We start from the raw sequence: 12480 nt of genomic DNA, 5'->3' as shown, positions 1-12480 counted from the left end.
TGATCAAGTTTTCTGCCCTGTACTTGACAGAGGTTTTATTGTTTCTTTGATCTGCTCCAGTCTGCAGAGAACAGTGTGATTAAGATACTACCTTCAGTGAACAGCTCTCCAAGTTACATGGCTCACCCTGGAAAAGTGTTCTGAGAGACAGGAAGAAACAGTAGACTGTTGTGAATTTTTGTTAATGTTCTTTCTTTTTTTCATAAGTAAAGAATTGTAAATAGTTTGGTTGGCTGAATGGACTAAGTGTCTGCCAAAGGAGACACATGTCATTTATTATACATCATGGGGACTACCATCTTTTGCCACTGAACACACTGAAAATATTATGTATTATATAAATATCCACATGATAAATAAGAGTGTTAAATTTCTCTATTCTTTCACCAGCTCCAGCTCATACCATGGCTGTGTCGTGTGACCTGGGGAGCTGAAATTAATTTCTACTGATCATCATGGGAAGAAAAAAGAGGATAGTATTTTAATGAGTCTAAGTCATCTAGGTAATAGTACACCCATGCAGTACTCCAGAGCACACACTAAATGCTCTCTATACCATCACCTGGTACACTAGTAACAGAAGCAGGACTTGAAAACAGGAAAAATAAAATAAAACAAAAACCCTATATCCAATACACACATAAATGGTATAAAAATCTTCATGCATGTGTATACATAGTCAATACCAATAGAGGCATTTGCATACTCATGCCACTCTGATGATGAATAATCAGATTCAGTCAAACACACAACTCAGCAACTTTCTAAAATAGACATATATAATTGATTTACCTCATTGATATGCAATATTAAATGTTAAATTATATATTTTCCAAATGGTCTTCCACAAACTCCCTTACAAGTTGTGCTGCTGGTGTAACATCATCCCTTTCCATCTACTTTATCTCTTTCAATTTAGATTTCTATTTGTGGGCATTGCTGATAAAGAGTTTTATGAGGAATGCACAGTGAATAATCTGTGGTAATGATTGTTGCTTAACTTAAAATAAAAAGTAGCAGCCTTTTAAGGTCAACATCAGTTTCATGTTTGGATTGTTTCTACTCTTTGGAAAGGTTTGGCATGTTTTAAATTACTAAGTAATGTGAAAATACATTACGAGCACAAGACTGTTGTCTACGTAAATATTTTATGAGTAGAGTCACCCATCATTGGTTAATAACGTAACAAAGATTCAAAGCTATTTATGTTGACTCATATTTTTAACATGAGGAATTTGAAAACAAGAAAATGTGACAAAGTTGATGAGGATGTAAGATACTGGCTTACAGACAGGCTGTTTGTGTCTTGCATGACATGAGCAGCTCTTTAACTTACTGAAAAGAGATGTAACATTGTCCATGTGAAATATATTAAATGCATAACACAATGAGTCACCTAATGAACTTAAGATAAATAGGTATAATTCTTGGGTTTGCAGAGATGAGAGAAAAAGATCCTGGTAAGTTTTGCTTCCACTGATTCTCCCATGTGTCCATAATATCAAATAGAAAAGGTGGCCCATTCATCATAGAGTGTACATGAATGTTCTCTCTGTGGGGGTTACCAGTCTGGTTGGAGAGTGAGCACAGCTCATGGGCTCAGCCTGCAACAGCCACTCCCTTGGTACTCCCCAGTCTGCCTTCATTCACAGGTAGCATAAGGACATCCACAAAGGATTGCTCAGCTTGGACTAATTTGTTCTCTGGTCTGGTGAAGATGCCCTCCTCCCTGGTCTTGTCTTGGGCAAGACCAAACCAATGCAGCTCACATCATCCCACTGCCACTGCAGGAGAATCCTACAGACTGTGAAACAGGGAGATGGGGGATCAGTGATGTTGTTCAGGGGCTGAAATACCTGTGTTCTGAAAAGCCCATCAGAGATGCAGCATGACAGCCTGTGGTTGGCAGGATCCTGGAAGATGCCTTCCTCTGCATGCCTGCATCAAGTGAGATGAGTGCTGTACCAGCCTCTCTTCTGGGCAGTGCCTCAGAAGTCTGTCAGTCTTCTGCAATGGACTTGGGGTAACAAAACACATACAGACACTGCAGCTGGTTTCACAAAGCTGCCCAACAACAAACTCCCGTGTGTCACTTCTGTGCAGGATAGTCTTTCAAGTTTATTGTAAGGTAAACATTTCCATCAGCTGATATCAGATTTCATCAGACCCATGAAGGCTTTGACCTTAAGTATCACCTGAATACTCTGACCAAATAAATTCATGCCTTTGCTTAAATACTAGACCATATGGCCCAATTAATACGCATTTGAAGTGTTATAACTCAGCTTGTTCCAGGGAGGTCCTCGAGCAGGATTCAATTTTATTTTACAAATTGGTCTCTTTTAGTTTTATTGTTTTTCATGACTTTTTGGACAAAAAACATCCTATGTTCCACATATATTGTACATATTAAAGCAAGGTTAGAGCTGTTCAAGAAGTTCGTTCATAGTGTTGACTGCTTCAGAGTGTTAAGTGTACAAAGGCAGATAATATTGATGTTTAGAATAATCTGGCAGTCTGATTTCCTAGGATGTAAGCCACAGAATATCATGACATCATCCAGACCCAAATCCAGATCCAGATCTAAAGGTTCCTGCTCTTTTACTACTGGGAGCCCATCTCTGAGTGTCCTCACTCCTGTACAGCTGGTACAAAACTGATTTGCCAATACTTGCATGAATCTAAAGTAATTTATCCAGCATTTCCTTACAGCCACAGGAGCAACTTTTTGTGTGTGTTGGCATTTTCAAGACATTATCACAGAAATCTAACAGTATCTTTGGGGGCCTCTTCTAGCAAGCTCTGTTGTTCATTCTCGCCAAGACTCACAATGCTGTTCTTAGAAGTGTGAAGGATGCTCATGATGAATTTGAAAGAAGGTGAGTGCAAAGTTCTGTTTCCATTCTAGAAGATATATCTAAACAAGAGCTGCGAAGAGCTAAAAGTTTGGTGCAAAAAAAAAGATAACAATTATTTTGAAAGTGTGTATGAGCCTGTAAAAAATGTGCATTTTCCTGAGAGATTGTGGGACACCCTCTGCAATATCCCTGTTGACCTGTTCCTAGGAAGATAAATCATACAGGAGTGAGATACCTGGGTGTGCTGGGTGGCACTGCATAGGCCAGGTCAGAGCTGCCTAAGCAGTGAAACAATTTTCATTAAAGCTTAGGCCGTCAGTCTAAGCTTAAGATAGGTGTCCTCACACCCTCACCTCACGTGTGACTATTGCACCTGCACAAGACTGGAGGAGTAAACACCCCCTGCAGCCATTGAAGATGAAGGTTGAAGATGAAAACAAAACAATCCAAACAAAAGGCCCAAGCCTTATGTTCACAGTTTGGTGCTGTTAAACCTCCCATGGGAATGATCTGTTTCTGGGCTGCTAAAAAAATCCCAAGAAATTAAGTTTATGATGTGTGAAATAATGCACATGGACAACACTCCCTTTGTCCAACTCCTCAGAATAACCCTCATGCTCCCCATGGAAACCTGATCTTCCTCTCTGAGGCCACAGCCCAGTGAAGCCTCATCCCTCCCACCCTTCATCCCCCCACTTTAGTTTACACAATAAATTATATTAAACACGTGATATTTGGAAGCCACAGCCTGCTGTAGGCAGGGCTGGCTGTATTTCTTAACACAATATTTGGGGATGACTCTGTTTCCAGAAAGCAGAGTCGATGTGCTGGACGTGGTTTAATTGGTGCCAGCTTTGTCCTATTAACAAGGGTCATCTTTCTTCACTAGATGCACAAATGGTGATGTTCTGCAGGTTATAGCACCCTTATGCACTAGAGCCTTTTGTATATATTGCTGCCTGATTAGAAAGGAAATAGTGTATGGTAAGAGGGAATAATTCATATTAACACAGTTGCATGTATGCATATGCAAAACTAAGGCTCCAGATGCAAAATGCATCTTTTTCTAATCCCTGAGCTATTCTCTGTGTGTACATCTATATATACATTGCATGTTTACTACTTTTTATTACTTTTAAAACTTAAAAATAAAATTGGCTGGAATTAATTCTGAGGATTGGCACCAATCCAGGACAATCCTTGTTTTAACTGAAAGAGTTCGCCCACTGCTAATTTTAACACAAGTGATTTATTTTATTAACATGGATGCAACTGGGAAGCACACTCTCCCTTCCTACCAGGAAGCCTTGGAAGCTTAGCACAAAGATTCAGAAACAGCTACACCACAGATTTGTGGAAATGATCTCTTTGTCTGTGAAAAGGCGTTTTTGAGATGCCAAATTTTCATAACTGCCTTTGCTATCCGTGCAGGATGGAGGGATCTAAAAACTTCATACTCCCAGATGACTGCAAGAAACTGACAGAGACAGTATGTAATTATCCCAAGTTTTTCACTCTCTTTAACTCCAGTGAGAATACAGAGGATCTGCCTCAATATGGCAGATGATGAGAATAAACAATATACATTCAGCTAGGAGCCAGAGAGGGAAAAAGTGTGGGGAAATTGCTATGTATAGACAGTGCAACCATTGAAAGACCTTTAACCTGCTTATCTTTCCTTAAGAAAGTTTTTGCAATCTGTAAAAGAATGACTTTGTTATTCATCACCAAGCTTCAGCACATGACCCAGCTTTTTCTACCATTCAAGGAATGTAATTTAAACTAGATTTAGAACCCTCTGCATGGCCAAAAGTGATGCCCACTGGAATGTTCAGCTTATGTGGAATTGTTTGGTTCAGTTTAAATAAATAAATAGCATTAAAATCTAATCATGGAAAATGTAGTTGTTAAAAATAGACTGAGGTAGCACTAACTCAAAGCCCTGAGAAAAGGTATGTGCAGGAGGAGTCTGAGAGCCGATTCATCAAGTGCAAGCAGACGACCAGCGCTGGCGAGATTTCAGGCACGTAAGCATCGCCACCCACTCTCCCCACCCTGCAGCAGGAGCTCCCAGCTGGAGTTAGACCTGTTTCCTTCTCTTTGCACCTCAGCCACCTGCTTTCCCTCCAATCAGATTCTCCATGGAGGTACAAGATTCTCATTGAGCTTCCTGTGGTGAGCCTGGCACCCAGCATGGAAACCACTGTGCGCAATATTTCTCCACCTGGGAAGCAGCTGTTTAAAAATGAAGCAATACTAGAAAGTAATATATTTCTTAGTTTTGTTTGTAGCTTTTGATGCTGAGTTTTGTTTTTCTGTGCCAAAGTAAAACCTCAGCAAGCAAAAGATACCATGGATCTAGATGGCAAAGACAGTTTCTCTCAAGTTGTTTCACCTTGTGCTGTTCTCTACTTACTATCTGTCACCAGCCTTAAACATGAAACTGTTATCGTTCTTGATTAAGACATGCAAGTTAACCAGAGAATTTAACAACAACAACAAAGGAATAGCAAGACATTTTACATATTGGGTTCCATGATCAGCTTGGGTTTTTTGACTATTTGTGAATTTTTACAAATGGAAAAGAGTACTACATCTGGTGCAACTTATTTTGGATTTTCCAAGATTCACCATGAGAACAGACAAGAGGCCTGGCCATGGTGCATCATGAGGCCTTCAAAGCAGCCTGGAAGCCAACCAGGAGAGCTTATTCCAGACAGCAACTACTTCAAAGACCTAGTGATGCTTTTCTTAATTTTTGTGGTATTTTTTCACTGCAATTTTCAGTACAGCATTCCATTAAATTCTATTTTCATTTTTGCTCCTGAAAAACTAAATGCCTAAGGAGAACGCAAAATTTCCTGACCAACTGTACTCAAGCATAACAGGGCTTTTTGGTAGTTGAATTTCCGTCTCTATGATTTGGACAGACAAATGATGGTGGTGTCACTAAGGATGGCAGGCAAGGTGCTCAGCTCCCTACTTCACCTGCACTGCACAGAGAAGAGAACAACTTATGCATCTGCTCCTAAGTCACTGGGTTACAGTGAGATCTGGTTTAAGTTATTATTGATTAGAACTGGCTTTATAATGCTATACACACATGAAATCTCTGCAGGAACTGACTGCTCAGTGGACCACATCTTGCTGCCCTGAGGACCTGGTGGACAGACCAGGGCAATGATTCTATCTGTTCTCCAAAGGCAAGCCCTCCCTATGTCTTAGATGAGCCTAGTTCTCATTTCCAGTAATCAGTAATCTCCTTTTCCCCAAAACTTACAATTTATCTGTATAGGGCAGACAAGGGAAGGGAGTACAATTGACATTTTTTTAGAAAGGAAATCCAACAGTAAAGGTCATTCAGTCACAGACTGGAGATTTCCTGAATCCTCTTATAGAGATCCTTTTGTAGTCACTACTATTGGCTCTGATAAGTTCCAATTCATGTGTTAAATATCATATGTGACATCAGGTCACTACAACAAATTTTATAAATTTCACTAAAAACTTTAGAAAATGTGTAACAATTTGAAGTTTTTTTAGAAGTGAATAAAGGAAGTAAAAAAAAAAAAAACTATGAGAAATATGTATGTTTGTGATGAATGTTGCCTGCAAAAAGCTAAATGATATTTTCAGTTCATTCACTTGTAAATTTATTAAAGAGCCCAAGAACACGAAGGTGCCAAAACAATCATTTCTAACACTGTGGATCTAAAAAGATGCAAAATGAATCCTCCTCCTTTGCCAAAAGCATCTAACCATCAACAGATCAACTACTCATTTACATGTGATAGGGGATACCTGAAAAGCTCACAGTTTGAAAAGCTTGTCAGAACATGGCCCAGAGCAATGGAAAATAGGGCAAGATGTGGCAGAGGTCAGGTGGGATCCAAAAGCACAATTAAAACCTGGGAGAAGAAACAGTGTGGATGGAAATGCTGAGCAGGTCTGCTGCACACAGCAGCCTGGTGCTGCTCTTCCCTGAGATTTCCTGTCCTGGAGCCAGCACCAGTCTGGGTCAGTGCCTGCTGGTGACTCAGAGCAGGGCGTGACAGCTCCAGAAGCGTGGCAGCCACACTGCTGTGGCACTCAGACCTGCTCAGTAACATCAGCTTCTCTGCTGGACACACTGAATCAGCCACAGTGTCACTGGGATGTGGAAATACTGCCCCAAGCCCTAGGGCTGGCTGTGCCTCTGGATGGGTGCACCGTGCTCAGACATGCGAGTATACCTGGCCACTGGGTAGAGGTAAAAACAGGGGAGCAATGTCAGACAAATAATAAAAAAGTAGGGCCAAACAGACCTTCAACACAGAATGACAGTGGGAAAGTTGAACATAAAGCTTTGAAAATGAGAAATATGAATCTGGGAAAAAAAAAAAAAAAAGAGGGTGAGTTTCCCTCTCATACCCTTGAAGTGGACATTTTCCCTTAGAGTGGCTGTATATTGCCTGGCAGAATTGTGAAGCAAGCCACATTTCTCTGCTGAGATATTTATTTATTATTTAAGTATTTATTTCAAAAGAGTGCAGTCAGGCCCAGAGAAACTCCATGAATTCCTAGAGACTCTTAAGCTCTGAGTTTCTCACCTCCAACACTTCCACACTGTAATCTCAATTTGAAGTTCCTTTATTGTTGCATATGGGAAGATCACAGAACATCTTTCTTTTGAAACATCCGTTTCCCGGCTGTCACCTTTTTTCCTACACCACCTCTCATGTAGCTGTGCCTTGTCACTCCCTTTCCTTCCTCCTGCTCCGAGACCTGCAGCTCCACCACTGTAAAAATAGCTGGTGTGGAAGGCTAACTTCTCTTGCTACAGAAATAAAACAGCTGTGATTGCTTGAAATCTGGAAGAACTACCCAAATCATTCCTCTCACTGCTCTTCCCCAGCCCTTTTCCTTGTTTCGCTGCTTTTCCAAAACATTATTTCTTGTTTGAGGATAGGTGGATGTTATAGCTGTTATATAGTGGCTGTGCAAATGAAGCTGTACTGATGCACCACAGGAGAGAGAAAAGGCAACTTTAGTAGGTATCTCTCATACTCTTGAGGTCATGTGCTGACTTTTCCCTAAGCAGTCCAAGAGTAGCTAAAAATAAGCTGAATGTAGCATACGCAGAGAATACATGTCAATTAAAACTAATGGAATAAGCAGTAAAAATAAAAGCAAAGAGTCTGAGTCCAAACCATCATTCATCAGTAAAACCATTCCGACATATGGTTATGTTTATGGTTTTGTGTGATATTTAAATATAACAGGGAAGAACACCAGTTTTTTAAAAAGAAACAATGATCTTTAAATGGAGCAAAAAATCAAGACATGTGAGTGCATGTACCCATTAACTGCATGGGAAGCAGAGCTGCTTCTGCCTGTCCAGCAACTCTGCCTGACCACAACTTTTGAAAACTACTCTCAAGACTATTCTTCATTTGACCATGAATATATACAATGATGTAAAATGGTGTCCTTTTGTCCTAAGGAATCTTCCATAAGAAAAATTTATTTGGGAAAGGGCAAATAAAGCATGTTAGGCTTTGTGCTGAGAAAATAAATGCTAGGCAGTGTACTAGAGTGAGACAAATAAAAATTAGTAATGTTCAGAGATACTCCAGGCATCCTTTATACAAAAATGCTCTGCTCTTCTGCATTCTTATTCCCAGTTTGAATGGACACTTACTGCTTTTTTTTCCCTTCTCTTTTGTTAGTGGTGTAGTTTTGAAAAGGCTGTTTACAAATTTATGTTGGGATGATAATCTCCAGCAAATGCAAAGTTGATTTAAAGAGCAAATTACTGGATATTGACAAGGACTTGTTGTAAGCTAACTAGAAATACAGGAAAAAATACTATGATATTAAAATTGTACTCAGCTGGACTGTCAATTGCCAATGGCATACTCCAGATAAATTGCTCCCCTGGAGTCCCACTGAAGTTTGTAAAAACCTTTTTAATGTTACATTTATTATGTCTGCATCCCTTTTGGGTTCGTCAAATCAAAATTTTTTTACATTTTTAAAAAAAAATGGATAAATTTTAGTTGCATGGAGATGAAGATTCCATGCAATAAGATAATCTACCTGTGATCTTCTGCCAGCTTGACTGAGACATAGTTCAAGGTAAAATGTGTTTAGAATGTGTTTAGAGATCTGAAGTAGTAGATTACCAGCAAAGAAAACATTCCTGTTTCCTTATCACAGGGAGACTGGCTTCCTGCTGGTTGTGGATCCTTCTCCTGTGTGTAGTGATACAACATACTTGTTCAGCACTTTCAATTTCTTTTAGTAGTGATGTGGAGGTTGTGTATGGTCTCTGTGACTGTTCAGGTTCCCTCTTTGACTCTCACAGTGGGCAGCACTGGGGTTCAGGCAGTATCGTCAGTGATGACTCCAGAGCAAACTAATTACACAGGGTTTTCAAAGCACTTTGAAGATGAAAGGCACTGTATCAGTGCAACTCCAAGTATTATTATTATTATTGTTTATATAGCATACATAACCATTAATGGGAGCCTAGATATGAGTCCCTTTAGGACTAAGGTGGGAGGAAATTTTGGACAAACTCCATGTCCTGACACTTTCACTGCACCTGGTTAAGGTAGGTAACTAGAATTCTGAGTTCCTCTGCTGTCTTCCTTAGTTGTAAAATAGTATGGAAAAGAAAGTGATTGAAGCAAATGTGGGCTCCTATGAGGTGAGATATAAAACTACTTCCTAAGCTGTCAGGCAAAACTTTTAGTAGTTAGCATTAATTCTAAATAAATGAAATAGAAGATACACCAGCTTGTTAATTAATAGCTATTTAATGGAGCAGGTTATTCTAAGAAATTTGAGTGGTCCCCAGCACACGACACAAGGAAAAAAATAATCATATGGAAGGCTTTTTTGGAATAAAACACTAAATACCTGTGGCATAAATGATATGCAGAAAAGAAGTGGGTGGTGAGAGAAGATGACTCCATAAGAGGAGTGAAGAAGACAACAGAGATTAAGAGGAAACTGCAGCACATAGTTGAAAGCTCTGTCAGAATGCAGGAACCCTTTCACACCTTTGCAGTTTGACTTTTCAGGACAGGGAAGGATGTTGGACCAGCTTGCCCTGATTCTATAGGAAATCCTATGGGAAAAAATCCAGACCCACTTTCTCTACTTGCATGGCCTTTGCCACCACCAACTACTCCAGCATTGAGGGACTGAGCATTGCAATCCACTCAAAGTCCACAGAGCTGGAACCAAAATGGAATCAGAAGAAATTCCTCAAAGATTATCCTAGACCTCAGCAAGTTACACAGGCTCATGAATTAATGGTTGGATCCTTTGTGTGCTTAAAAAAAAAAAATCCTACAAGGACTTGAATAAAAGAAGGAACTAAGTAAAGCTCAGAGAAGAGTTTTCATCTCACATTACTCAATAGAAACTCCTCCTTGTCCTCAACAGAAGTATGCTAGGTCAGGCCAGGTAGGATTCTTGCCTGAGTAATACTTCTTTGCCTCCACACACAAAACCCAGGTGGCAATCTTACAGATGGCTATATATTCAGCTTTGAAACTACTATGATGAGTCTCCCAAATATATGTCAGAGTACTCCCAGCGAAACACTTTGAAGTAGTGATGCACAGATAATTTTGAATATTCCCCTTTGAATAGGGAAATTCAAAGTGTAAGCAGAGCCTGTGTTTTGAAGAAGCCTTCCTGTGGAGGGTGTCCTATTATATGCAAATACTACCGAGAATAGCATGCAAATTTGGTCATTAAGGAAGGTCTGAACTTTTCCAGAGCAACTTCAAATTTGAGCCAAGGTACTTCAGCCTTCAAAGGCAGCAAACTCTGTGACTCAGCAGAAGCTGATCCTGAAAAGGCCTGTTTCAGCAAGGACCAGTGGATCTCAGATGCTAAAGTATCCAGAGGATTTTCTAATGCCTTAAACTATTTTCCATGTTGCTCTCCTCTTGAGCTAGTTGCAGATATGCAAAAGAGAACTACTACCTATTCCCTGATTGTAATGCTTTGTTATCAACTGTGACTGCATTTATTTATATATTTGGGACCACTTCTGTTTTCCAATAGGGAATTTATACTATAGATGGAAAAAGAAGGAGGGGGGTGAGGATGAAAAGACCCCTAACCAAGCAAAGCTCCCAGAGAAACTGCTCAGGTGTTTGGGATATTAAAGTCTTTCTAACAAGGATGAGGAGAGACCAAGTAAAGATTTCACTTCCCAGCTGCCTAACCCAGAAGAGTTAGATGTATGTTATATATTACCCCACACTCCTTTATGTAATCCTGCATAAATTTGACATGGACATCATGTAAATATATTTCATTATATTTACAGAATTCGTGTCTCTTTGTAAAAAATGCAAACCTCTAGACTACTTTTCATAAATTTGCCTCTAGACCAAGTTACAGTAAAAAGACTGTGAGGAAATAGTATGATTACCCATATTTAAGCAGTCACCTTCCAAGATTTCATAGCTTATACTCATCAGCTTTCCCCCTTGCAGTTATATAAATGAAAATTAAATGCCATAATATATCATACTGGGTCCAATCTGTTTATGTTTGATGTTGAAAAGAATTTTAGCATTGATTTAAATGACTGAAATCCTGGAACTCATGTGAGCATTTTCTGTCAGTTCTAATGGGAAGCATGTCACTGTGGTCTAGGCTTGTTTCAAGGAGTAATTTAAATGTCTGAGCATTTTCCCTTTTATACTGGTCTAAGCTCACATGTCTCATTTTGTTGCACAAATTTCCTCAACACAGCAGCAGAGACCTTTTTAAGTGATGGGAGAGGTTACAATCCCCAAAAAGCCATTACTTTTCACCAGTGACTCCCCTGGCTGTGTATTACTAACCCAGTACAGGCTGTCCCAGATTCTCTGCCTCCAGCTCCCAGCACTCAGCTTCTCCAGCACTTCCAAGGAGTTAAAACAAGCAAAACAATCACTGCAAAAACATGCCTGCCTTTGTCCAAGGTGCTTTTGCATTGTGAATGCCAGAAAGCTCAGAAGCCAGATTCAGCATTTTGGCTACCAGGCAGAAAGAGTGAGGGCAGCCATTTTAGAGGAGGCTGGTTTTACCACATTACTGACCAGCTGGATCTATTTAAACTGTTTATATTCCTGGTACCCATTGATAATGCTCAACATGTTTACATCCACATCATCTTCATAGTCCTTGGTCGTGCTCCAGCTTAGGAAGTATTCTAGATAAGTTTAAGACAAGTGTTTTTGTTTGTTTTTTTTTCTTTGTGTCTATCAAAATACCTTTCAAATAGGAACAGGAACAAATAAGCTCTTCCTGTTTCAATCTAGTGATGTGCTAGCATCATGTAATTTACTTCTGACACACTTTTCCAGGACTGGCAGAGTCTGGGTGTGAATATATCCTTGGGCACAGTCAAAAGCACATGACTTAAGTCAGAGAAAGGCAGTCATCTCTTTGCAGAGCTGATTTTACAGCCCCATGTTTCTGGAGCCATTGTATTAGAATAAGTTAAATAAAATGGAGGATAATCAAATAGTTTCATGCAACTTAGGCAGATAATACATCTAGGCAGTGATTTCTCAGACATGGCTTATGTTTCTGACTTTATTGTCTATGTTGACAGTAGAAATGAAAG

The sequence above is a fragment of the Oenanthe melanoleuca genome, chromosome 3 (genome assembly GCF_029582105.1).
Source record: "Oenanthe melanoleuca isolate GR-GAL-2019-014 chromosome 3, OMel1.0, whole genome shotgun sequence".
NCBI lineage: Eukaryota > Metazoa > Chordata > Aves > Passeriformes > Muscicapidae > Oenanthe > Oenanthe melanoleuca.
Note: the sequence above shows the minus strand (reverse complement) of the source record.